The sequence below is a fragment of the Spermophilus citellus genome (assembly GCF_964194105.1).
Source record: "Spermophilus citellus genome assembly, chromosome: 11".
Classification (NCBI taxonomy): Eukaryota; Metazoa; Chordata; class Mammalia; order Rodentia; family Sciuridae; genus Spermophilus; species Spermophilus citellus.
This window is the reverse complement of record NC_138192.1, coordinates 74,837,821-74,865,402: the sequence shown is the minus strand read 5'-3', so window position 1 is coordinate 74,865,402 and position 27,582 is coordinate 74,837,821.

The window sequence follows — 27,582 nt, the reverse complement described above, 5'->3', positions numbered from 1 at the left end:
CTGTTGATCCATTGGTATTTCTTAAACGATGCCTCTGAGCGGAAGAGCTTCATGGTCTAATTAATTGAACAGAAACACTTAGCACATTAATTGAGCTTATGCATTCATATCACACGTTAAATGTGCATATCAAATACATTTGTAATGTATTTCCAGCTGGCCAGCCCCCATCCTTTTCCCTTCCTTCCTTTTTTTTTTCCTGCTACTTGTTTTCCCCTGGTAACTATAGAACATAGATGAATACTCTTCTTAGGTAAATGCTGAATTTAAGCTGTGATCAAGAGGATGGATTTCATCATTACCCACTGGAAAATAATACATATTTATATACAGATCTTACTGAAGGGGGTATTATGTAGTCTACCAGAACTGTGCTCTTCTGAGTGTCTCCACTCGTTGGGAAAAGGATATTTTCCGGCTGTGAAGACCGTTTGGTGTCTCTAATGTTGAGGATGGAAGAATTTCACTGGTTCCGTCTCTACTGTCAGCAAATATATGAAAATGCATCTCAGGGAAATTTTGCTGCTGACTCCAGCTTGTCAGCCATAGACTCTGTGTATTTTGAGCTGATTGAGGAAGGGTTGAGTTAGGAAAGGAGCAGAGGATGAGCAAGTCATGATTCACGTAGTGCTTGTTAAGGACCTCATGCTTTCATCCTTCCTCTTTTTTTTCCTCATATAACAAAATGGATTTTTCTCTTAATGAAAAAATAATTGCAATACCTTTCACTGCTAATTTTTATTCAAATATTATCTCACTGAATCTTTTCTCAACCACAAAAATTTACTTTATTCCGTAGTAAAGGATGTGGAACTTAAAGTTGTATAAGCAATCAACCACACGTGTGTGGGGGGAAAATCACAAGATTTTATAAGGTTCCTTTACATATTTCTCTTCTTCAATCAAGTTATTTCTGCAAGTATGGAAGACTGAAGCATACGGCCCCACTGAAGATCACAGCATAGGACTGCTGTTATAACTGTGTGGGTTGTGCATTCCACAACCTGCACCACTATATGTAGCATCCCTGACTGTTGAGGCTCATTTTCCTACTCTTGAGTGTTTCATTTACAGATTAATATTGATAGAAATTAAATATATTTTTTTCCACCAGTGAGCACCAACTATGCCCTCCACGCACCGACATGTAAGTCATTTGCTTTCAGCCTAAGAGGGAAAAAAGATCCTCACATGCTAAGACCAAGCCAGGGCAATTATGTTATTAAAGCAATGAATAAATAAAGGAAACCAAAAAAAATCCTAAAATTGACCAGCTGGGCAACTAGCAAAGCCCTGTCTCAAAATAAAATAAAATAAAATGGTAGAGGGCTTGTCTAGCATGCCAATGTCCTGGATTCCTTAGCACTACAAAATAAATAAGTAAATAATTTTTAAAGGTCCTAAAATTAATAGTCACCAGGAAGATGGATTTTATGTGATTTAAGATGCAAGCTTTTGAAGTTTACCACTGCAAGTGGAAATGATTCCTCCTAAAGTGGGCCTTCATTCTCTCCTAGTACTGTATTTCTAATCATGGCTGCTGGCCTCGTGCATCTGATTAATGTCAGCATATGGCTGAGCTCACAGATTGCTTTTTTTAAAAACCAAATGTGTGGTTGCAAAGACTACATGAGTTTATACCTGAGCAGAAGGGCTTAAAGAGCTAATTTAAACAAGATTTCTTATAGTGATTTCAAGGGCTTTGTTAGTAACCAAACAAAATTTGCAGACTTGACATCTTTATCATTCGATAGATTCTGTAACTGAAAACTGAAGGGTAGATGTTAGAGTATTATTGATCCATTAAGCCACCAATTCCAAATTTGAGAATAATGGCATGGAAACATAATCAAGTAACAATATCTCCCGGAATAATCCTCTTTTCTGAACAGACTTGAGATCTGCCTTATGAACAGCTCAAATAACGGTGATGGGGATGGAATTTGAAGTGTGCAAGTTGACCCAGGCCTTAATCTCTCTCTCACCTTTTGGTCATGACACCTTGAAGTCCAACAACAGATTGGTTTCTTTTGTTACCCAGAATTCTTTAGAATCCAAATGTCCTTTGGAAGCTTGCCACTCGCGTGAAAATAATAATAATAAAATGTCTATCTATTTAGAACAAAAATTCTCACAACATAGTTTGGTAGAAAAAAAGGATTCTATGGTCAAATTAGATTGGGAAACGCTGAATCAGAGTTAACCTACTCCTGGACTTCTCAAGGCCTTAAAGATGCTAGAAGGAATTGAGAATCTTCAGAGATTCTAGTAAGCCGCATTTCCCCAATTTATGCTGTTAAAGGATCATGTATTTGTGATACTGATGCTTCATAAGTCACCTATAGGGAAGCCTCTGGTCCTCGCAAGGTAAACCCCATTTCATGTCCAAATGTCTGCAGATGTGAATCAATAAGAAACTAGAGTTCCTCAGGAGGCAATGAGCCAAAGGATTCAGTCTTCAGTGGAAGGAGTAAGAAGATCTAAAATCCCCCTTGCTTCTATCTCCCCTGACTAGGGTGAGATGACTGGAGATGCTGTTCACTTAGGAATGTGAAGTGCTTTCGGGGTGTGCTCAGGACACTCTGCATGGGCATCTCAGGTCAGCTCTGATTCGGACTAGAGAGGAGATTGGAATCTTCTTACACTTTCTTCTTCCACCAATGTGGAAGTCAATCTGGAAGATCTTCAACATTGCTTCCTGCTGGGGGGATTCAAAGGGTTTTTAAGGCAGATTCTGGTTTTATGGGGCTTGAAAGTTAGCCAGTTTGGAGGTGGGGGAACTTGTTGAAGAAAAAAATACAAAAGTGGGAGGGGTACTATTTAAAAAGGAAAGAAATCACAACAAGCAAGATTTAAAAAGATTTTAAAACTGACAAATATCATAACTCACCCCTCCAAAAATACCATAAATTTTATTAACTGCTTGATTACCTACATATTTTTAAAATATGGTGTGTTTTTTTTTTTTGGTTTTTGGTTTTTGTTTTTGGCTTCATGCTTGTTTGCTTCTTCATATGAAGATTTCACATTGTAAAAGAACATATTATATAGACTAGAAAGAGAATCCAGGCTTTTCTCTAGTAAGCTTATAAAAAAAAATTGTTGTTGTTGTTGTTGTTGATAGATCTTTATTTTATTTCTTTATATGCAGTGTTGAGAACTGAACCTAGTGCTTCACACATGCCAGGCAAGTGTGCTACCACTGAGCTCCAGCCCCAGCTCCTGAAATTTGTTTTTTATTATTGATAATCTAGAAAAGTTTCTTTCAGTGCTGGAGGGTGGTGTAGCTCAGTGGTAGAGCACTTGCCTAGCACATGTGAGGCTCTGAGTTTGAGCTCCAGTGTCCCCAGAAAAAATAGAAGAAAGAAAACAAAGTTTCTTTCCATATCAGTATCTGTTTTAGTCCATTTGGGATTACTATAACAAAATATGTGAAGCTAGATAAGTTATAAAGAAAGTTTTAGTTAGTTCACAGTTCTGGAGGTCCAAGAGCATGACACAGCATGTGCTGGACTGCTGGTGAGGGTGTCATGGCAGATGGCATCACATGGTGGGAGTGCATTGGAGAATGGAGGGTCTGCATATGTGGAATAGGCAGAACGCCAGAGGCAACCTTACTTTATAATACCCAGTTCTGAGGAAGTAAGCCAGTCCCAAGAGACCCAACTCACTCCCACGAGACCTAATCCAATACCATGAGACCTCCTCTAGTCTTCAGAGACCTAACCCAGTCTCTTGAGAGAGACATGAATCCATTCATGGGGGCTCCACCATCTTTTATATTGGGAATCCAATTTCAACAGGAATTTGGGTGGGGACACGCCAGATCTAAATCAGCAGCATCCTAACTTCTTGGAAATGTCATGTAGAACTTTCCACGTGGAGAATTTGGGAAAACTTTTCCTTAGTTTCTTTCGTTTCTCAGCTTTCAGAGCATTTCGGTGTTTCTTGTCAGTGATGAATGCAACTTCTCTTTGAATTGAAGACGCTCGTGGAGCAGTTTGTCAGCCATGTGCTATGGTAGAAGCTTGATAATGAGCTTTACGTGGAGCCCAGTGTGTGCCTTCGTACCACGGTGCCAGGTGGGTTCACACAGTGGGCAGCGGGAGTTTTCCTGATAATGATTTCTTTACTGCGACGGCTGGCACTAACTCCACTGTACACAGAAGGATTGTGACTCCTGAGTGTATCCCATTAAATTCGAACTGAATGTATCCTCAATTTAACTTCCCATTAGCCTCATGGCCCAAATACCCATGCCACTCCAGCAGTTCTCGCCTTGTGTTGAGGGTGGGGAGGTCTGAATGGAAATGATCCTGGTATTTGTTGATGGCAGTTACTAGCAATTCTTTTCAGGGCTGGACATGGGACCCCAGACCTTGGGCATGCTAGGTAAGGGTTCTACCAATCACTCCCCAACCCTAATTGAAGTTAAAATATCTTAATTATGGAAATTTGACAGAAACATATGATCTTGTAAACATATCACCAGGATCTTTCCTTCACTGAATGGAGGCTTCTGATAAATCTCTTAAGTTTTAGCTGGCACTTACTGTTTGCCATTCGTCAATTTCTTCCCTCTGGGAACTTGTGTGCCGTGCTAAAGGGGTGTGGGCAGCCATCTTGTGACCACAAAAGGACAACAGGAAGGCAAAAGACACATGCTGAGACAGAGACACAGGACAACAGAGGGTTCAGGTCACTGTTTACCCTCAGACTTCTTAGTACCTGAAAAAATGTTTGTCATGTTCCTCGTTATTTGCTTATGAATGTAATCACAAATTGAAACACTTCTTGTTATACTGATTTGGAATTAAGGATCCAGGGGGCAAAATTTCTTTTTCTCCCTTCTGTGGGACTTTCAATATTGTAAAAATTAGTTGGTCTAGGCAACGAATAATGCACATTGTTTTCACAAGCCTTTTTCATACCTCTCATTGACATTTTAAAATCATGAAATATTTGAAGTCAATATTATGAAATGTTAATAATCTACTATCAATTTTTCAGTTTCATTTAAATTTCGCTGCAATAGTCTGGTTGCAGGGGGCTTGGGGGTTTAGCTCAATGGTAGAGCCACATACGCGCACACACACAAGCTCTGATTGCATGGTAATTTTATTTTAGGATGTAATATTGATTTAAGATGATTTTTATGATACACTTTTATATCATATGTCCTTATTTTATCCTTTTGTAAAATAGAAGTGATATTGTTTTCTATGAATCACAAAGGATGTAAATGAGTTCGTTGTAAAATTTCTTTGTATGCCATCATTAAGGAATCAAATAGTACATCTAGGAGGTACTTTGCTTGTGCCTTAATTATGCATATTAGGATTCTGTAAAATAAGATTTTAAGTGTGTCCAGAATCATTTCTTAAGTTAATGACTTTGGACTTTTATCAGAATAATGCTTTAGAATTTATCAGCCTCCCTTCTTCACTGAGAGGCTTCCAGACATTCTTTACCTAGATCAGACATAAGGGATGGAAGAGTTTCACCTGACTTTGCACCATGCTTGAGTAATCCTTACAGTTCAGTGATATCTACTTTTATATTTCACTGTATGCATCTGGGTACCTGCTTGTTACACCACACATGACTTTACAATTAATTCTAGTTCACAATATGTCATACAATCTCCCTTGCTTCAACATATACAGTTTTCTTTGGTTGTAGAATATACCACTTCGTTATTTATTATCTATCTATTTATTTGTTTATTTTTGGTACCAGGTATTGAACCCAGGGGCTCTCAACCACTGAGCCACATTCCCAGCCCTTTTTTGTATTTTATTTAGAGACAGGATCTCACTGAGTTGCTTAGAGCCTTGCTAAGTTGCTGAGGCTGGTTTTAAATTTGCCATTCTCCTGCCTCAACCTCCCAAGCCACTAGAATTATAGGTGTGCCCCACAGCACCCAGATACTCCATTCTTTTATTGGTAAATAATTGAACCTTTACCTATTCATTAATTCAAGAAATACTTAATGAATACCTCTTACAGGTCCAGTTCACGACACTAAAAATGTAGTTTACACTCTTATTTCATTTTACTTATTTAGTTTGATTCTAGGAATTGAGCCCAGATGTGCTTTACTACTGAGCTACATCCCCAGTCCTTTGATTTATTTTATTTTATTTTGTTGAGATAGGGTCTTGCTAAGGGTCTTTCTAAGATGCTGAAGCTGGCTCCTGTCTCAACCTCCTGAGTTACTGGGACTGCAGGTGTGTACCACTGTGCCCAAGATGGAGTTCAAATAGTGACAAGGTTCTTGTTGTCATGAAGTTTCGTTATTTTGTCCTTCTGTAAAATATAAATAATATAATAATTGTTAATTATCTATAAAATATAAACAATTTAACTAATATAAATAATAAATATAGTAATTAATTATATAAATAATTACAAAAGATAAATAATTTTTTATTAACACAAATGATGTAAATGATTTTGCATCATTTACATTTAAAATAGTTCTCATTGAGCCAGGCATGGTGGTGCATGCCTGTAATCCCAGCTACTTGGGAGGCTGAGGCAGGAGGATGGCGAGTTCAAGGCCAGCCTCAGCAACTTAATGAGGTCCTAAACAATGTAATGAGACTCTGTCTCAAAAAAAAAAACAAGACATATAAAATGGGTTGGGAATGTGGCTCAGTGGTTAAGTGCCCCTGGATTCAATTCCTGGTATGGAAAAAAAAATGTTCTTATTAAACTGGAAGGAGCAGAAGTTAACAGAGTATAATGCTTTAACACTAGGAATGGATCTAAGGAATGGTGGAAAGCTGGACTCAAAGATTAGCAGCTCCCACAGGAAGGAAGAGCATGAGGAAAAGACTAACAGTAAACAAAGATGAATGGGGGGAGAGAAAGGGAGAGAGAAGGGAAAGCATATGGAAACGGTAGGAGACCTTCAATGATACACAAAATTATAAGAGGTTATGAGGAGCAAGGGGGAGGGGGGGGAAAGGGAGAGAATTGAACAACAGCAGAGGAGGTAGAGAGGGAAGATGGGAGGGGAAGGGAGGGGAGGGGGGATAGTAGGGGATAGGAAAGGTAGCAGAATACAACAGTCACTAATATGCCATTATGTAATAATGTGAGTATGTAACAGATGTGATTCTGCAATCTGTATTTGGGGTAAAAATGGGAGTTCAAAACCCAATTGAGTCAAATGTATGAAAGAAGATATATCATAAGCTCTGTAATGTTTTGAACAATCAATAAAAAAAAGAAATTTTTCTAAAGATTAAAAAAAAAAAAGATTAGCAGCTCCCACTTGACTGAAATAGTCTTGGGTCTCCCTCTCCTAAAATTCTCCCTTGTGTTTCAACTCATGGTACTGATACCATTTTCTTAAGTGCTATAATTGCTCATTAATAGCTTAGTCATTAGTAAGTTTAAGAAGGACTTGTGAAAATATTGTAGACACCTTTTAAATTTATATGTGACAGTGGAATGCATTACAATTCTTATTACACCTATAGAGCACAATTTTTCATATCTCTGGTGTATACAAAGTATATTCACACCAATTTGTGTCTTCATGCATGTACTTTGGATAATAATGCCCATCACATTCCACCATCATTTCTAACCCCATGCCCCCTCCTTTTCCCTCCCACCCTGTAGACTTTTAATTGTACTGAATCATAGCATGTTAAAGCTGGAAGGGAGGCAGTCCAGAAATATTATCTAAGAGTTGCCTGGATCATCAGATTAAACAATTAAGACCTTGTCCCCTGAGGGGATGGCCCATCAGGGTTCATATTCCAGGTCAGGGTGTTCATTCCTTGGGATAATGGGAAACTGAGGAGGTTAGTGGGAGGAGACACCAAAATATGAAGGAAACTCAGAGATAGGTGGATTAAAGGAAGACAGTACAAAAGATGAACTTTTCTATTTCTATTAGAATTAACCTTGCTCCATCAACCAAAAAAGAAAAAGAAATATCTGGACTTAACAACTTCATTCTTTCATTATTCATCTTTCATCAATTGCATGTGAGAGTGATATGGTAGCTACTATGAAAGGTGATTACCAGTAATTGATAATTTAAGCCCACAAAACTTTCAAATTATGACAAGGTATTCCTGCTTATATTGCTTTGCAGTTCAGCAAATTTCAGTGCTGTTAGTCCATGAGAAATCGAAGATAAACAAAGTCAATTGGGGTTAGGGGGTCTTTTCATTTTTGAACCTAGGGCTTTGCACTTGCAAGGCAGGGGTTTTACCACTGAGCTACCTCCCAGCCTAAGTTGATTTTTAATGGGGTTGCTGTGAACATTTTGGTTAGGTATTGTATAGGACTGTCCTGCATACAGTTGGGTATCTAGCATCTCTGGTTCTTAGACACTAAGTGACAAGTATACCTCCCCCTTGTCAGTATGTTAAACAAAACTTTCCCCAAATATTCCTACCAGGGAGTAGGCTATATTATCCCCGCTGATGAGAACCACTGATCTTGAGAGAGACTTAAATGCATCACTCCCAGGTGATGTGGTTGGTGCTAGGTACAATGTTGTGTTCAGTGCTGTGGGAGCACAGAGGGAGAAGTACCCACTGAATCTGATGACTCCCACAGGCATTTGGATAAGGATCCTTCCTATCAACATAATCCATCAGTGCCATTCTTATTCAAAGCATTTGATAACTTCTCTTCTGGGTTTATTTTAGAGCCTGAATCATGTTCTTTTGAATTTGTTCAACAGAGTAAGCTTCCTTCTTTTGGAAATATCTCAAAATCCCTGTAGCCAAGCCTGTGAATAAGATGAATGAACAAGCTGGACAATATTATTTTTAGTTAAAAACGGTTTCACAAAACACAGAATTATGAGCTGACACTTAGCAGTTTTTGAATTATGAGAAGCATTTAGTCCTGGTATCTATAAGAGGTATCACTTAGTTCATTGTTTTTCATGTTCTTATTATCACAAGATTGCTATCATTCTGTTAGATGCTGTCGATACAGAAACAAAATAAATGAACAAATAACAATTTCTACCTTTAAGGAGTCCACTATCTAGTGAGGAAGAGAAACAAGAAAACAAAAAATTACCATAAAAAAGTGTAAGTACTTTCTAGAAGAGGCCTATGTATGAGTGCTGCCATGGCACATGAAGAAAGGGCTGTTCCTCAACCTAACAGGGAGGATGCCATGAGATTTGCTGAGGGAAGCTGACGCTTTTTCTGAGTTTCAAAAGTACAGTGCTAATTAGAGGAGAGAGGGAAGATAATTCTAAGCGGAAGCAGCATCATATCTAAAGATATGAAGAATGGAACATGTGGTATACTCTGTGAGCTTTAAGTTATTTGGGGTCTAGAGCTGATGGTATCTATTAGGAAGGGGCAAGAAATGGTGAGTAGACAAGGTGGTTGTCTTTCCTCTTTTATGTAGGATTGGCTAACTTCACTTAGCATTATCTTCTCCAACGCCATCCATTTACCTGCAAATGCCATGATTTTCCATATCAAGGAATTTGGACTTTGTATTAAAGACGAAGCATGCTATGAAGGATTTACAGAGGAGAAATCATTGATTTTATGTAATTCCACAGGGCTGAGGATGTTAAGAGTGGTAGAGTGCTTGCCTGGCATGAGACCCTGGGTTGGATCCCCAACACTGCTAAAAAAAAAAAAAAAAAAAAAAGGAAAATGGATGAAAGGAAGATGAAAACAGAGATAGGAGTTCAGATGCTAAGAAAGATGGAAGAGATGAGGAAGTCCTAAATAAGGAATGAATGGAAACTGGATGGAGAGGAAAGATATTTTAAAAAATTACAAAATAACTAATTAAAGCATGGTCCTGAAGCAGGAAAAAAGTTCTATGTGATGAATGGATATTAGAAACTTTCTATGGAATCAGGATAGAGTTTAGAAACTAGCAGATGTACGGGAGTTATATAAATGTAAAGATATTAAATGGTATTTTAATTGTGTAGGAAATTGGTGGAATATTTAATAAAAGGTGCTGGTTAGAAGGGCATATTGGTTTCCTAATTCGTAAATTACCAAAAACCTGGTGGCTTTGAAAATATAAATGAATTGTAGTTCCGTAGGTCAGAAATCTGACCTGGCCTTGGAAATCTGGGAATGGATCCACCATTTGACCCAGCTGTCCCTCTCCTAGGACTATACCCAAAGGACTTAAAAACAGCATACTACAGGGACACAGCCACATCAATGTTTATAGCAGCACAATTCACAATAGCTAAACTGAGGAACCAACCTAGATGCCCTTCAATGGATAAAAAAATGTAGCATATATACATAATGGAATTTTACTCAGCATTAAAATAGAATAAAACCATGGCACTTGCAGGTAAATGGATGGAATTGGAAAAGATAATGCTAAGTGAAGTAAGCCAATCCCAAAAAAACATATGCCGAATGTTTTCTCTGATATAAGGAGGCTGACTCATAGTGGGGTAGGGAGGGGGAGCATGGGAGGAATAGATGAACTCTAGATAGGGAAGAGGGGTGGGAGGGAAAGGGAGGAAGCAGGGGATTAGCAAGGATGGAGAAATGTGATAGACATCATTATCCAAAGTATATGTATGAAGACACGGATTGGGTGTCAACATACTTTATATACAGAGATATGAAAAATTGTGGTATATATGTGTAATAAGAATTGTAATGCATTCCACTGTCATTTATTTTTTTAATCAATTTTTTAAAAGAAAAAAAAAAGAAATCTGATCTGGGTCTCAAATCAAGGTGTCAGCAGGGACACATTCCTTTTAAAATTCCTTAGGTAAGTATTTCTTTGCCTATTCCAGTTTCTAGAAGCCACCCCTCATTCCTTGGTCCTTGGCCCCTATCTTTCATCTCCTAAGCCTGCAACACTGGATTTTTTCTAACCATTCTGCAGTTATCTGTCTTCCGTCAGAGCCAGAAAGTGTTTCACATTTTTGGACTCATATGATTAGAATGGACCTACCCAGATAATCCTGAATAATCTGCTCTTCTCAAATTCAGTAACCTTAACTACATCTGGAAAAATCCCTTTTGTCAGTAAGGTAACATCCACAGGTCTGAGTTTTGGGCAGGACATCTCACTGTATTCATTTTTTTTTCCTACTACAGGTGAAAAATGTTAATTTAGGGGGGCTGGGGATATGGCTCAAGCGGTAATGCGCTTGCCTGGCATGCGCGGGGCGCTGGGTTCATCCTCAGCACCACATAAAAATAAAATAAAGATGTTATGTTCACCAAAAACTGAAAAAATAAATATTAAAAAAAATATCTCTCTCTTCTCTCTCTCAAAAAAAAAAAGAAAAAAGAAAAGAAAAAAAATGTTAATTTAGAGCCCTACCTCACATCATAAAGCATAAATTACTGATGGATTAAAGATCTTTTTTTATTATTTATTCTTTAATCATCGGCGGACACAACATCTTTGTTTTGTATGTGGTGCTGAAGATCGAACCCGGGCCGCACACATGCCAGGCGAGCGCACTACCGCTTGAGCCACATCCCCAGCCCCGGATTAAAGATCTTAACATAAAATTAACAAAAGTGCCAATATGAGAAAAAAAATATAGAAGGATATTTTAAAATAAAGAAGTTCTTTCTGGGTGGGATAAGAAACTCAGTGGTCATAAGTAAAATTAGTGACTTGATCAAATATTTGAATTATTTAAAATGAAAATCATAAAAAGTTATAACTTTAATAGACAAGCATTAGATTAGGAGAAGATATTTGCAACATGTATAACAGGCGAAGATAATATCTATAAAGAGTATATATAAAGAATATCTACAAATCACAAAGGAAAAAAACACTAAATAGAAAAATGGACAGGGCTGGGGATGTGGCTCACTGGTAGAGCTCTTGCCTAGCATGCATGAAGCACCTGGGTTCGATCCCCAGCACCACATAAAAAATACTAAATAAATAAAATAAAGGTATTGTGTCCATTTACAATTAAAAATATTAAAAAAGAAAAGAAAAATGGGCAGAAGGTAAAATAGATGATTTAGAGAAGAAGCCTAACCAATAAACTAATGAGGGGGTCAACTAAACTTTAGTTAATAGGAAATGTCTTTTAAGAATTTCTACAGGTATAGTAAACCTTTAAATAAAATAAAGGAAATGATAAAATATATTAAGAATAATGATTCCTTTGGGGAGTAAGGTGGAATGAAGCTTTAACTGGGAATTTTAACCTATTAATTTATTTCTTGGTCTGGGGGTATAGCTCAGCAGAGGGAAAAAAATTTATATATATATATATATATATATATATATATATATATATATATAAAATATTACATATTTATATATATAATATATATAACTATATATAAAACTATATATATATATATATATATATATATATATATATATATATAAATCTTAGTTGGGATTAGGATATTGATTATTCCTTGCGTGTGCAAACCTTGGATTCAATCCCCAGCACTGAAAGAAAAAATTCTCAAATTGAGTTGTAAATTCATAGATGTGTATTTTAATCATTAAATTCCATTAGTATATATATGTTTTATTTATGCTTTTTGTGTGTGTTCATAGTTTTATGATTTTTTTAAACAGAAAGATTGGTTTTTAAACTTTTTATTTTTTTATTTATTTTTTATTTTTTTAATTGGTTGTTCACAACATTACAAAGCTCTTGACACATCATATTTCATACATTAGATTGAAGTGGGTTATGAACCCCCAATTTTACCCCAAATGCAGATTGCAGAATCACGTCAGTTACACATCCACAATTTTACATAATGCCCTATTAGTAATTGTTGTATTCTGCTACCTTTCCTATCCCCTACTATCCCCCCTCCCCTCCCCTCCCATCTTCTCTCTCTACCCCATCTACTGTAATTCATTTCTCTCCTTGTTTATTTTCCCATTCCCCTCACAACCTCTTATATGTAACTTTGTATAGCAATGAGGGTCTCCCTTCATTTCCATGCAATTTCCCTTTTCTCTCCCTTTCCCTCCCATCTCATGTCTCTGTTTAATGTTAATCTTTTCTTCCCGCTCTTCCTCCCTGCTCTGTTCATAGTTGCTCTCATTATATCAAAGAAGACATTTGGTATTTGTTTTTTAGGGATTGGCTAGCTTCACTAAGCATAATCTGCTCTAGTGCCATCCATTTCCCTGCAAATTCTATGATTTTGTCATTTTTTATTGCTGCATAGTACTCCATTGTGTATAGGTGCCACTTTTTTTTATCCATTCATCTATTGAAGGGCATCTGGGTTGGTTCCACAGTCTAGCTATTGTGAATTGTGCTGCTATGAACATCGATGTGGCAGTATCCCTGTAGCATGCTCTTTTAAGGTCTTCAGGGAATAGTCCGAGAAGGGCAATAGCAGGGTCAAATGGTGGTTCCATTCCCATCTTTCCCAGGAATCTCCAAACTGCTTTCCAAATTGGCCGCACCAATTTGCAGTCCCACCAGCAATGTACAAGTGTACCCTTTTCTCCGCATCCTCGCCAGCACTTGTTGTTGTTAAACTTTTTATTTTGAAACAACTTATTTGAAGTAATTTCAAACTTACAGAAAAGTTGGAAGAATAATACAAAGAAATCTTATATACCTTTTGTCCGGAGACCCTATTCAAGTTTTGCCATTTGTCCCAATGATATTCTTTATAACAAAAGAATCCATTCCAGGTTTATGTATGGTACCCAGTTGTCACATTTCTCTAATCTCTTTCATCCTGAAATAGTTCTTCAGTTTTTTCTTGACTTCCATGATCTTAAGGCCAATAATGCTGAAGAATGTCTCTCAATTTAGGCTCATCTGAAGTTTCCTTTTGATTATATTCAGGTCATGCTAGAACATCATGAAAGTGCAGCTGAGTTCTTGCTGCATTCCAATGAGTAGCCCGTGATGTCAATTTGTATCATTTCTGGTGGTATTAGTTCCATCGGTTGATTAAGATGGTATCTGCCAGGTTTCTTGACTGAAAGTTACTCCCCTTTGTAATTAACAGCTTTATAGTTAAAAATAAATATTGGAGGGAAGTACTTTGAGACTCTAAAATTCTGTTCTTCATTTCGTTTTCACCCACTAGGAATGCTATCCATTGGTGTGTCTTCTGAATTTTTACTATGCTCATTGTTGAAGAGTGGTTTTCCTATTTCATCTTTCCTTTTACATTTATCAGCAGAGAGAGCATGATTTCCCTAGAGCCCCTACTCTCAGAGATATCCATCACTAACATTAATTTTTGTTATTCTGGTGGGAAGTTTTCCCTAGATGCTCATGTCTCAGAGGGAGAAGGCAGTGGTTGGACTGGTCCAAAGTGGGTTAATGTGCTTGGCAAGAGTGGGGTTGAAGGGATGGATCATGGGGTCTGTCTGGAGAAGGAAGGAAGGAAAGGCAGAAGCAGCTGACAGAATAGGAGGAGCTGAGGAAGGTAGAGGACCCAGAACCTTGCACAATGCTACCATGGTGGAGGGGCAGCTCTGGAGCAGGGCAAAGATATTAGAGCAGTTGGTTTCAAGTGCTGGCTCCGTGTATTATTTTGGATTTCTCAGATGCTCACAAATTGTATTCCACCTCATTGTTTGGAGTGATTCACATCCACTGAAGTCAAGGAACAACTCAGCTCTGCCTTCAGATGTGAGTAGGACCATTTTGAGGCGTTGTGATAGTTTCATACCTCCAACTTTGAGGTTTGTTTCAAGATGTAACAACAACATGTTATTTTGTTTCAGTTGCTATTTTCCTCAGCGAGACATTAATTCTTTCAGTTTCTGTTGAAAAATCAGAAAAAAATTGCAAACCTTTGTTGCTGTTGTTCATAATCCAAACCAAAACGTTCTTGTGTTCAAGGTTTCTTAGATTAAATCTGTTCAAAATTTGATTTCTGAGCCATCAGTATCAAAGCTAATCTTATTTGAAAGTCCCAAATTTATGAACTTTTGAACATTTTCATTAGGCCTATAGTTTTATATCTTATGAAAGTCGTTGTCTTCAACTTCAGACTTTATGTTCAAGTCAAATATACTTCCTCTTACCATTGTTTTTGTGCTCACATACTCTTTAACATGTCAAGTGAGTTGTTTGCAGAATTTACAAATCACTGAAAATTTAGTCTCAACTATTTGTCTAAATAAGTCACTTATTTTGAGCCAGTACAGAAAAACCTCCTGTGCTATTGAAACTACAAGTTAAAATGTATTGCAGTCTTCTCGGTTCAGACAGTTACTCCTATTTCCAGGAATTACAGGAGAAAACAATTGGTCCCCTTAGTTTGCAGTACTCCCAGGTTGTAATTTGTGATTTCAATTACCCATACTCAAAGAGAAAGATATCAATATGGATAAAACCACTGATCACATGCCACGGCATTCCTTCTCATCAGCTCAGCATCTGAATTGCTATGACAAACATTACCTATCAGGACACTGAGACCTGGAAGGCAAATGCTCCTTAGTTATTGCTTTAAATAATTCTTCCTTGTGGATAATGAAAGTGATGTATCGAGTAAATACTGTCAGCATGTCAAACCAAAAACTACTTCCCTTTCCTCTTCTTCATTTCTTCTTCCTTTTTAATAAATAAATAAATAAAAAGCATGGAGGGAGCTTGCTGCTTAAATGTCAGGCTCACAGCAGTAAAGAGCCTGTCCATGTTTCAAAGCCTCTGAAAGATATCTAGAGGACAAATAAGGTGCACAGGGGGAATCCATACCTTCTCTGTCCTTTTTTTGCCTCTTAATCAAGATTCCAACTTCATGTCTGTCTGATTCTCTTAACTGCTAGATTATGAAAAATTAGGTCTTTGAAATGAGAATGAGAAAGAAAAAAAATGTCATCATGTATATTCATTTGGTTTGGGAATAAAAGGGTGCCCTGCAATTTAGTATAAGAGACAGGGATGACTCATTACAACTATTAAGGTTATTAAGGAAACGAATAAATCAGTCACACCACTCCAACTGTGCTTGTCATTGCAGCAGCATTGCCAATTTCCCCATACAATTGGTAATTTCTATTCCATATTTTCTTATGTGGAATACAAGACTCTTTCTGGTGTAACAATAAATATTAGAATAGTCTTCAAATCCATCCTTCGATGGAGCCATAAAAAGCTGTAACTAGAGCAGGTACAAGCTACCTCAGAATCCTGAAAAAGAGTCATTAAAAAATTACATCACTGAAAATGCACGGAATTATTCAATGCAATAAAAAGCATATATAAAACTTAATAGTCATCAGTATAAAAGGCTATAATACTTGCAAATTAAGACTGTTTTGATAATGTTAAGTTAAATTGATACCCCAAACCAGGAAAGTGGTACAAAGCCTAAACTTACACGCATTTTTTCAGTTTAATAAGTCTATAAATGTTTAACAAAAAGAATAAAAGCAATATACATTACAGCAGCTTTGTTTGACTGTATTTAGACAAGTGAGATCCTAAGCTTCTCTGTAGTTTCCCTTATAAAGCTGAAATGGATTGAGAATGCATTTCAGCTAAGTTTTTGCCTTTGGTTACTTTGATCACCAGGCTTGGAGTTATAATTCCACTCTTAGTTTTGACTGCTTTCCAGCCTAGGTTTTGACTGTTGCCACCAGTTACATCTTTACCCAAGCCTGTTTGTCTCATGCTGAGTCAATGATCAGAGAAGATGGTGAGAAGCTGAAGAGCATACTTCCCTTCATGTCCTATCTGTAATGGGAAGCTCCATGACATTCCGTCCAGAAATCAAGAAGTAGATCCGTGGAAACAGAAATAAATAAAATACATATGCAAAGCAGTTGAGACCAGGGGCTAGGACCTTATGCATACTTGAGTTTCAATTCTGGTTTCTTCCCTTTACTTGAATGACCTTAGACAAACTCCCTCTAAGCCTTAGTTTTCTCACTTGTAAAATGAAGCTAACACAGTACCTGTCTCCTAGGACCACTTTAGATAATACATACAAATACTCTACAAATGGAAGGCATTCAAAGATCCTACCTAATAAAACATTGATGCTATTAATAGAAAAATATTTTTGTTTGAAAAACACACTCTTCCTTTGGTAGGAGATGCTCTCATATGTTTTTGGAAACCTTTTCCAGCAATAATCTTGAACCTAAAAATGCTATATTGGCATCAGTTTGCTATTTGAGAAGAGATAGGTCCTGGACAAAATGGTAAAATCTGGCTTTGATGACCAGTTCTATTTCAAGTTGGATTTCTCACATACATATTAGTTGTAGATGGACACAATACCTTTTTATTTAATTCATTTTTATGTGGTGCTGACGATCCAACCTAGTGCTTCACACATGATAGGCCAGCGCTCTACCACTGAGCCACAATCCTAGCCCTGGATTTCTCTTTCTAGTGACCACTCCCTCTCTCATTGAGACCCTCAACATTTGCATGCCAAAGGCTTCTACTGCATTTTTTGTCTTCCTCTGAATATCTGTTTCTGTGTGTATTTCCTCAATGTATGTGGCAACCAGGATATAATTTTTTGGTCCAACTGTATTAAAATCTATTCTAATTATTTATATGATTATTCTATGGCCCTGGTTCTTTATATTATTTATTGAGTGCCTGCTACCATATTTCATTGAATCTAAAATACAGTGATTATAACATGTGCTTTTATTTTATGTTATATAAAGAAAGTGAGGGAAACTATCAATTATAAGAGACAGCCTGACTTCACATATATTAATAGGTAAAATAGGTATTGCTTTAGGTGTTGGGAAACTAGATGTGAACAAATAAAAGTCTGCCTTCATGAAGCTTGCATCCTAGTGTAAAAAAATGTAGAAATTCAAAAAGAGAGAGTAGTATAATTTCGGGTGGCCATGGAGGCTCTAAAGAAAAGTTGTCAAGTAGAAGGATAAGTGTATGATAGAGTGGTTGGGAGGGGCATTCTATGAGGAGGGGGCATTTGTATACAGATCTGAATGAAGTGAGGGTATAGGCCATGTTCAGACTTGGTGGAAGAGCTTTCCAGACAGAGGGAATATTAAATGAGGTTAAAGTATTCTTGCTCTGTTTGAGCTCTAAGAAAGTCAATACATCTCTTCTCCTGTGACAGAGCAAGCAAGGCTAAGTGAGATCAAGGGAGAGACTGTGGATCTAGACAGGGGTCAGATCATTATGGACCCTGAGTTTGGGGTTTTCGGAGTTCATTTTATTGCTACTAACAGATATTTTTAAATTTTTTTAAATGTTTTTCTTTTTTATTATTATTTCTATATATGACAGCAGAATGCATTACAATTCTTTTTATACATATAGAGCATTATTTTTCATATCTCTGGTTGTATACAAAGTATATTCACACCATTTCATGTCTTTTAACATGTACTTTGAATAAAAATGGTCATCACATTCCACCATCATTTCTAACCCCATGCCTTCTCCCTTTCCCTCCAACCCCTCTGCCCTATCTAGAGTTTGTCTATTCCTCCCATGCTCCCTCTCCCTATGTCACTATGAATAAGCCTCCTTATATATCAAAGAAAACATTTGGAATTTGATTTTTTGGGATTGGCTAACTTCACTTAGCATTATCTTCTCTAACTCCATCCATTTACTGCAAATGCCATGATTTTATTCTCATTTATTGCTGAGTAATATTCCATTGTGTATATATGCCACAATTTTTTTTATCCATTTATCTATTGAAGGGCATCTAGCTTGGCTCCACAGTCTAGCTATTGTGTTTGGGTTTTCTTTTAAATGTGATGAAAACTACTGAAGGATTTTAAGCAAGAGAATGATGGCTATTATGTGGGAAACAGAGGACAGATGTGTTAAGAGTAGAAGAAGGGAGATGCATAGAGGTTATTGCTTTAGTTCGGTAAGAGATAATTGTGGCCTAGACTAGGATGGTAGCATGAAGAAGAGAAGAAATGTTAAAAATGTTTTTTTAAGATATTTATTTTTTAGTTGTAGTTGAACACAATACCTTTATTTTATTTACTTTTTTTTTATGTGGTGCTGAGGATTGAACCCAGGGCCTCACATGTGCTAGGCGAGCACTCTACTACTGAGCCCCAACTCCAGCCCCTAAAAATGTTTTTTAAAAATACAGTTTCTTCATTGCTAGGGATCCAACCCAGGGCCTTGAGCATGTTCAGCAAGAACTCTATCACTAAGCTATACCCTAAACATACTCCACTTTGGGAGGAAAAGTTTTCACTCGTCTTGAATTCTTGGATTTAAGTGATTCTCCTGCCTTAGCCTCCTGAAAAGCTGCATGCCTAGCTCAGGAATATACTTTTAATGTGCAGCATATCTGGACTTAGTCATATGGATATGGGAAGTGAAAGAAGTGTGGAATCAAATATAATTCCTTGGGCTTTAGTCTGACCAGCTACTAAATAACGGGGCCATTTACAGAAAGGGGAAGGCTGGGGAAAAAATCAAGCTTGGAGACAAAAATCAATAATTCAGTTTTAGATATACTAGTTATTGGATGGACCAAAAGAAGCTGTACAGAAGCAGGTAGATATTTAAGGTTGGAACTCAGAGAGAGGTCAGGGCTGGAAACACACTTTTTGACCTAATATACATAGAGATGTTTTCAAACCCATGCTGGTCTCATATTAGAATCACCTGGATTGGTTTAAAACTTGTGAGATCCTGACTCTACTCCAGAAATTCTGATACAAAAAGGGCCTAGATATGGCAGTTTGCTTTTGAAAGCTTCTAAGATTATTCTGATATTCAGTCACCATTGAGAACCAAGGCACAAGGGAGTGAGGCAACTCAATGTAGGAAAAGAAGAGAAGGAAATTGAGGACTAAGCCTTGGCAGGCTCCAATATTCAGTGTTTCAGAGGTGGATCCAGCAACGGGACTGATCAAACACAGGCATCAAGGTAGGAGGAAGACCTAGGTAGGGTCCCAAAGGCCAAATAAAGACAGAGGTTCAAGGAGGAGAGAGTAATCATTGGAATCAAATGCTGATAGGAGGACTAGTAAGACAAGGACTGAGAGTTAGCTATTAATTAGGTACGATGAAGTGTGTTTAAAAAAGAATGGAAGATAACAAATCTCTGCAGTCTTTCTTCATTGTGCATTTATTCATTAGGCAAAATTGGGAGTCATAAAACATTTTATAAGGAGGACCCAACATGGCAGCCGGCGAGGAAGCAGCACTTTCAGTATCTCCACATTAATGGGATCAGAAAGACCCATTAATACACCTATATTCTACCTACTGAGGAACTTCTAGCAAAATTCCGCTGAGAATTAGTAAGTTTATTAGAGGTGACAGTTTGTCCCAGACGAGTGAATCTTGGCCATGCGGCACAGAGGTCCAGTCCCGCCGGCCGCCGCCGAACGGCTGCCGGCCGCCGCCTGCCCGGCTCTGCAAACGGCCCCTGGCGGCCCGGCCCAGCGCGGCGAGAAGGATCCCTGCCCACTCGGCTCGGTGAACGGCCCCACCTGCCCGGCTCAGGAGGCGACGTGAAGGGAACGTAACCAAGCCTTTAAGAAATAGCGAACTGGGAACTAAAACCAGAGATTGTGTCAGACCAGAGACAAGCCAGTTCCACCCCTCACTTCGGACACTCCGGCAAGGAGCCAGGGGCCCGCCATAGCAGAGAGGGGAAGTCACCAAAGTTCGGCCAACGAGATTCCTTCCCAGCGGAATCTACTTTAGCAGGTGTGTGACTCCCACCCACACCAGATACAAACAACCGGGAAACTTCAAAAATCTCTCCGTGGGCATGACCGTAAGGGCCAAAGGACTCTCGACCCCCAACTCCCCCTACTGCCAGTGACGAGGGCATGACTGTAGGGGCAGAGGGAAGCAGAGAAGACTCCCCACCCCCAAATCCCCCAACCGCGAACTGAGAGGGTGTGACCGTAGGGGCGGAGGGAAACAGAGGACACTCCAGACCCCCAACTCCTCCTACCACCAGCGGAGTGGTCATGATTGTAGGGGCTGAGGGAAGCAGAGGGGATCCTCGACCCCCAACTCCCATTACCACCAGTGGCAACACCAAAGGTCTTAGCTGCCAGCTTCCGAGGGCGTGCCCACCAAAAGGGTCTGGAAAAACTAAACTATTGACTCCCAGACCACAGCTCCACAGCACTGGGGCTTAGATGAATGACAGAGAGAGTGCTCAGTCGGGAAATAGGGCACACGGTAGGGCTGAAAGTGTAACCAGATCCTTGGGGAACTGCCTCCGGTGAGCAGGACCTGGCTGGCTGGCAGGAGGAAGGGGAGGAGGGGCCATAGAAGTGAAACGGCTCTGGACCAACAGGATTGAGAGACTCCCAGGAGCCGCATTACAGGGATTGCTGTTGACACATTGAATGCAAAACTCAGCTCAGAGGGCACAGCTTTGCCTACGGGAAGAGAAGAAAATGGATCTCTAAGACCTAATTTTATTTCTTATTTTATTTTACTTTATTTTTTCTCTCCCCTTTTCCCTCTTTCTTTCCCCTTCCAAGTTTTATTGTTCTTTCCATTATCCTCTATGCTATCTATCTCCCTCTCCTTCTTTCTTTTCAAGAGCACCTTCCTTCCCCTTCCCCCCAACTTTCATCCCATTACATCCTCCATTATGTGTAACTGTCTAAATGCAAATAGGTGAATGTTTTGAGGCCGTCTATAGTGCTCCTAAATACCTAGCTACTACCAACACCCTGATCCAATCGACGGTTAGTATCCCCCTTCAGTAGAGCAACCTTTTAAAGTAGCCAAGACATACTAACCCTTATACCTTCATAGCACCTAACCTAAAGTCCTAAGACCAAACAACAAATCACTATATGCATACAGAATCCGGAAGCCCTTTATAAATTGAATGAATCAGCTCTAAAGTACAATAAAGCCGAACATCTCTAGGCATAATCTCCCACCACAAAGGAGAGACAACAGAGATATACAAAGCCAAAACAAATGTATAGGAGAAAGCAGTTACAAAGCAGTCAAACAGAGCTGGAAAGAAACGTGAACAACATGAAAAAACAAGGGAAAAAAGGATTACAGATAATGCAGGACAACTTAAATCTATAGGAGGACCTAGAAGCATCAGAAACATGGATAGGGAAAGAAATCAAGGCATACCTAACTCAGATGGAACGGAATATTAGAGAAGACATGAGACAGCAAGTCCAAGCATTGAAAGTATATTTTGAAAATGAACTAAACAAACAAATTCAAACTGCAAAGAACGAGCTTTACCAGGAGATACAGATCTTAAAAAAAAAACAAACAGTAATCTTAGAAATGCAAGAAACCATGAACCGATTAAAAACGCTAACAAGAATATTACAAATAGACTAGATCAACTAGAAGTCAGAACATCAGATAATGAAGACAAAGTTTATCAACTTGAAAAGAATATAGTCAACACAGAAAAGATGCTTAAATCTCACAAGCAATCTATCCAAGAGATATGGGATCTCACCAAAAAACCAAATTTGAGAGTCATTGGGATAGAAGAAGGCACAGAGGTTCAAACCAAAGGAATGGACAACTTATTAAATGAAATAATCCTAGAAAACTTCCCAGAGATGAAAGATGGAATGGATTGCCAAATCCTGGAAGCCTACAGGACCCCAAACATCCAAAACTGTAATAGACCAACACCAAGACATATAATTATGAAGATAGCCAACATACAGAACAAGGAGAGAATATGAAAAGCTACAAGAGAAAGGAGGCAGATTACATTCAGGGGTAAACCAATTAGGTTAAGGACTGATTTTTCATCACAGACTTTGAAAGCGAGAAGATCCTGGAACAATGTATTTCAAACGCTGAAAAATAATGGATTCCAACCAAGAATACTGTATCCAGCAAAATTAAGCTTCAGATTTGACAATGAAATTAAAATCTTTCATGATAAACAAAAGCTAAAAGAATTCGCAGCCAGAAAACCAGCACTGCAAAGCATTTTGGGCAAAATTCTACAAGAAGAGGAATAGAAAAATAGTGCCCAAAACTAACAGCGGGAGGTATCTCAGTAAAGGGGGAGGAAAATAACCAAAAAGTAATAACTAGCCAAACTAAAATAAATAAATAAATAAACATGACTGGAAGTACAAATCATATTTCAATTGTAACCTTAAATGTTAATGGACTAAACTCACCAATCAAGAGACACAAGCTAGTAACCTGGATCAAAAAAACAAATCCAACAATATGCTGCCTTCAGGAGACTCATATGATAGGAAAAGACATACACAGGCTGAAGGTGAAAGGTTGGGAAAAATCATACCACTCACATGGCCCTCAGAAGCAAGCAGGAGTGGCCATACTCATATCGAATAAAATCAACTTCAAACCTAAGTTAATCAAAAGGGATAAAGAAGGACACTATATCCTGTTAAAAGGAACCATCCACCAACAAGACATAACAATTATCAATTTGTATGCACCATACAATGGAGCTGCAGCATTCAGAAAACAAACTCTCCTCAAGTTCAAGAGTCAAATAGACCACAACACAATAATTATGGGTGACTTCAACACACCGCTCTCGCCATTAGACAGATCCTCCAGAAAAAAGCTGAATAAAGAAACTATAGAACTCAATGACACAATCAATAACCTAGACTTAACCGACATATATAGAATATATCAACCATCATCAAGTGGATACACGTTCTTCTCAGCAGCACATGGATCTTACTCAAAGATAGATCATATATTATGCCATAGGGCAACTCTTAGTAAATATAAAGGTGTGGAGATAATACCATGCACCATATCTGATCATAATGGAATGAAACTGGAAATCAATGATAAAAGAAGGAAGGAAAAATCCAGCATCACATGGAAAATAAACAATATGTTACTGAATGATCAATGGGTTACAGAAGACATAAAGGAGGAAATCAAAAAATTCTTAGAGATAAACGACAATTCAGACACAACATACTGGAATCTATGGGACACAATGAAAGCAGTTTTAAGAGGGAAATTCATTTCCTGGAGTTCATTCCTCAAAAAAAGAAAAAAACAACAAATAAATGAACTCACACTACATCTCAAAACCCTAGAAAAGGAAGAGCAAAACAACAGCAAATATAGCAGAAGACAAGAAATAATTAAAATCAGAGCGGAAATCAATGAAATTGAAACAAAAAAAAAAAAAACATTGAAAAAATTGATAAAACTAAAAGTTGGTTCTTTGAAAAAATAAATAAGATCGACAGACCCTTAGCCATGCTAATGAAGAGAAGAAGAGAGAAAACTCAAATTACTAACATACGGGATGAAAAGGCAATATCACAACAGACACTACAGAAATACAGAAGATAATTAGAAAGTATTTTGAAACCCTATATTCTAATAAAATAGAAGACAGTGAATATATCGATAAATTTCTTAAGTCATATGATCTGCCCAGATTGAGTCAGGAAGACACACACAATTTAAACAGACCAATAACAAAGGAAGAAATAGAAGAAGCCATCAAAAGACTACCAACCAAGAAAAGCCCTGGACCGGATGGGTATACAGCGGAGTTCTACAAAACCTTCAAAGAAGAATTAATACCAATACTTTTCAAGCTATTTCAAGAAATAGAAAAAGAAGGAGCTCTTCCAAATTCATTCTATGAGGCCAATATCACCCTGATCACAAAACCAGACAAAGACACTTCAAAGAAAGAAAACTACAGACCAATATCTCTAATGAACATAGATGCAAAAATTCTCAATAAAATCCTGGTGAATCGAATACAAAAGCATATCAAAAAAATAGTGCACCATGATCAAGTAGGATTCATCCCTGGGATGCAAGGTTGGTTCAATATATGGAAATCAATAAATGTTATTCACCACATCAATAGACTTAAAGATAAGAACCATATGATCGTCTCGATAGATGCAGAAAAAGCATTCGACAAAGTACAGCATCCCTTTATGTTCAAAACACTAGAAAAACTAGGGATAACAGGAACTTACTTCAACATTGTAAAAGCTATATATGCTAAGCCTCAGGCTAGCATCATTCTAAATGGAGAAAAACTGAAGGCATTCCTGCTAAAATCTGGAACAAGACAGGGATGCCCTCTCTTACCACTTCTATTTAATTTAGTCCTTGAAATACTATCCAGAGCAATTAGACAGACAAAAGAAATTAAAGGCATAAAAATAGGAAAAGAAGAACTTAAATTATAACTATATGCGGATGATATGATAATATATCTAACAGACCCAAAAGGGTCTACAAATAAACTACTAGAGCTATTAAGTGAATTTAGCAAAGTGGCAGGATATAAAATCAACATGCATAAATCAAAGGCATTCCTGTATATCAGCGACAAAACTTCTGAAATGGAAATGAGGACAACCACCCGATTCACAATATCCTCAAAAAAAAAATAAAATACTTGGGAATCAACCTTACAAAAGAGGTGAAAGATTTATACAATGAAAACTACAGAACCCTAAAGAGAGAGATAGAAGAAGATCTTAGAAGATGGAAAAATGTACCCTGTTCATGGATAGGCAGAACCAACATCATCAAAATGGCGATATTACCCAAAGTTCTCTACAGGTTCAATGCAATGCCAATCAAAATCCCAATGGCATTTCTTGTAGAAATAGATAAAGCTATCATAAAATTCATATGGAAAAACAAAAGACCCAGAATAGCAAAAGCAATTCTAAGCAGGAAGTGTGAATCTGGAGGTATAGCGATACCAGATTTCAAACTGTACTACAGAGCAATAGTAACAAAAACAGCATGGTACTGGTACCAAAACAGGCGGGTGGACCAATGGTACAGAATAGAAGACACAGAGACTAATTCACAAAGCTACAACTTTCTTATATTTGATAAAGGGGCTAAAAGCATGCAATGGAGAAAGGATAGCATTTTCAACAAATGGTGCTGGGAAAACTGGAAATCCATATGCAACAAAATGAAGCTGAACCCCTTTCTCTCGCAATGCACAAAAGTTAATTCAAAATGGATCAAAGAGCTTGATATCAAATCAGAGACTCTGCGCCTGATAGAAGAAAAAGTTGGCTCCGATCTACATATTGTGGGGTCAGGCTCCAAAATCCTTAATAGGATGCCCATAGCCCAAGAGTTAAATACAAGAATAAACAAATGGGACTTACTTAAACTAAAAAGTTTTTTTCTCAGCAAGAGAAACAATAAGAGAGGTAAATAGGGAACCTACATCCTGGGAACAAATTTTTACTCCTCACACTTCAGTTAGAGCCCTAATATTCAGAATATACAAAGAACTCAAAAAATTAAACAATAAGATAACAAATAACCCTATCAACAAATGGGTCAAGGACCTGAACAGACACTTCTCAGAGGAGGACATACAATCAATCAATAAGTACATGAAAAAATGCTCACCATCTCTAGCAGTCAGAGAAATGCAAATCAAAACCACCCTAAGATACCATCTCACTCCGGTAAGATTGGCAGCCATTATGAAGTCAAACAACAACAAGTGCTGGCGAGGATGTGGGGAAAAGGGTACTCTTCTACATTGCTGGTGGGACTGCAAATTGGTGCGGCCAATTTGGAAAGCAGTATGGAGATTCCTGGGAAAGCTGGGAATGGAACCACCATTTGACCCAGCTATCGCCCTTCTCGGTCTATTCCCTGAGGACCTTAAAAGAGCATACTATAGGGATACTGCCACATCAATGATCATAGCAGCACAATTCACAATAGCTAGACTATGGAATCAACATAGATGCCCTTCAATAGATGAATGGATAAAAAAAATGTGGCATTTATACACAATGGAGTATTACGCAGCACTAAAAAACGACAAAATCATGGATTTTGCAAGGAAATGGATGGCATTAGAGCAGATTATGCTAAGTGAAGCTAGCCAATCCTTAAAAAACAAATTCCAAATGTCTTCTTTGATATAAAGAGAGCAACTAAGAACAGAACAGGGAGGAAAAGCATGAGGAAAAGATTAACATTAAACAGAGACAAGTGGGGGGAGCGAAAGGGAGAGAGAAGGGAAACTGTATGGAAATGGAAGGAGACCCTCATTGTTACACAAAATTACATATAAGAGTTTGTGAGGGGAAAGGGGAAAAAAAACAAGGGAGAGAATTGAATAATAGCAGATGGGGTAGAGAGGGAAGATGAGAGGGAAGGGGAGTGGGGGTAGTAGGGGATAGGAAAGGTAGCAGAATACAACAGACACTAATATGGTATTATGTAAAAATGTGGATGTGTAACCGGTGTGATTCTGCAACGTGTATTTGGGGTAAAAATGGGAGTTCATAACCCACTTGAATCAAATGTATGGAAGATAATATGTCATGAGCTTTGTAATGTTTTGAACAACCAATAAAAAAATAAAAAAATAAAAAATAAAGAAATAAACAAAGTAAAGATTAAAAAACTAAAAAAAAAAAACCATATTATCAAACATCCCCAAAGAAAATTGGAGAACTTATCCTACCTTTTTCAAGTCTCCAAAAGGCTATTTATGGTATTTTTAATCTCAATAAATGACCTCACTTCACAGAAAAAAAAATTTTATAACTCAAAAATAGTTTAAAATGTTAAAGGTAATACAATATTACTAAGAATTGTATTTTAAGCACCCCCCCACTTTAAAAAAATGATGAGTCTAAAGAATAAGCCATAGAATATTTGGTTAATTGAAAAAAAGGAAAAAAATT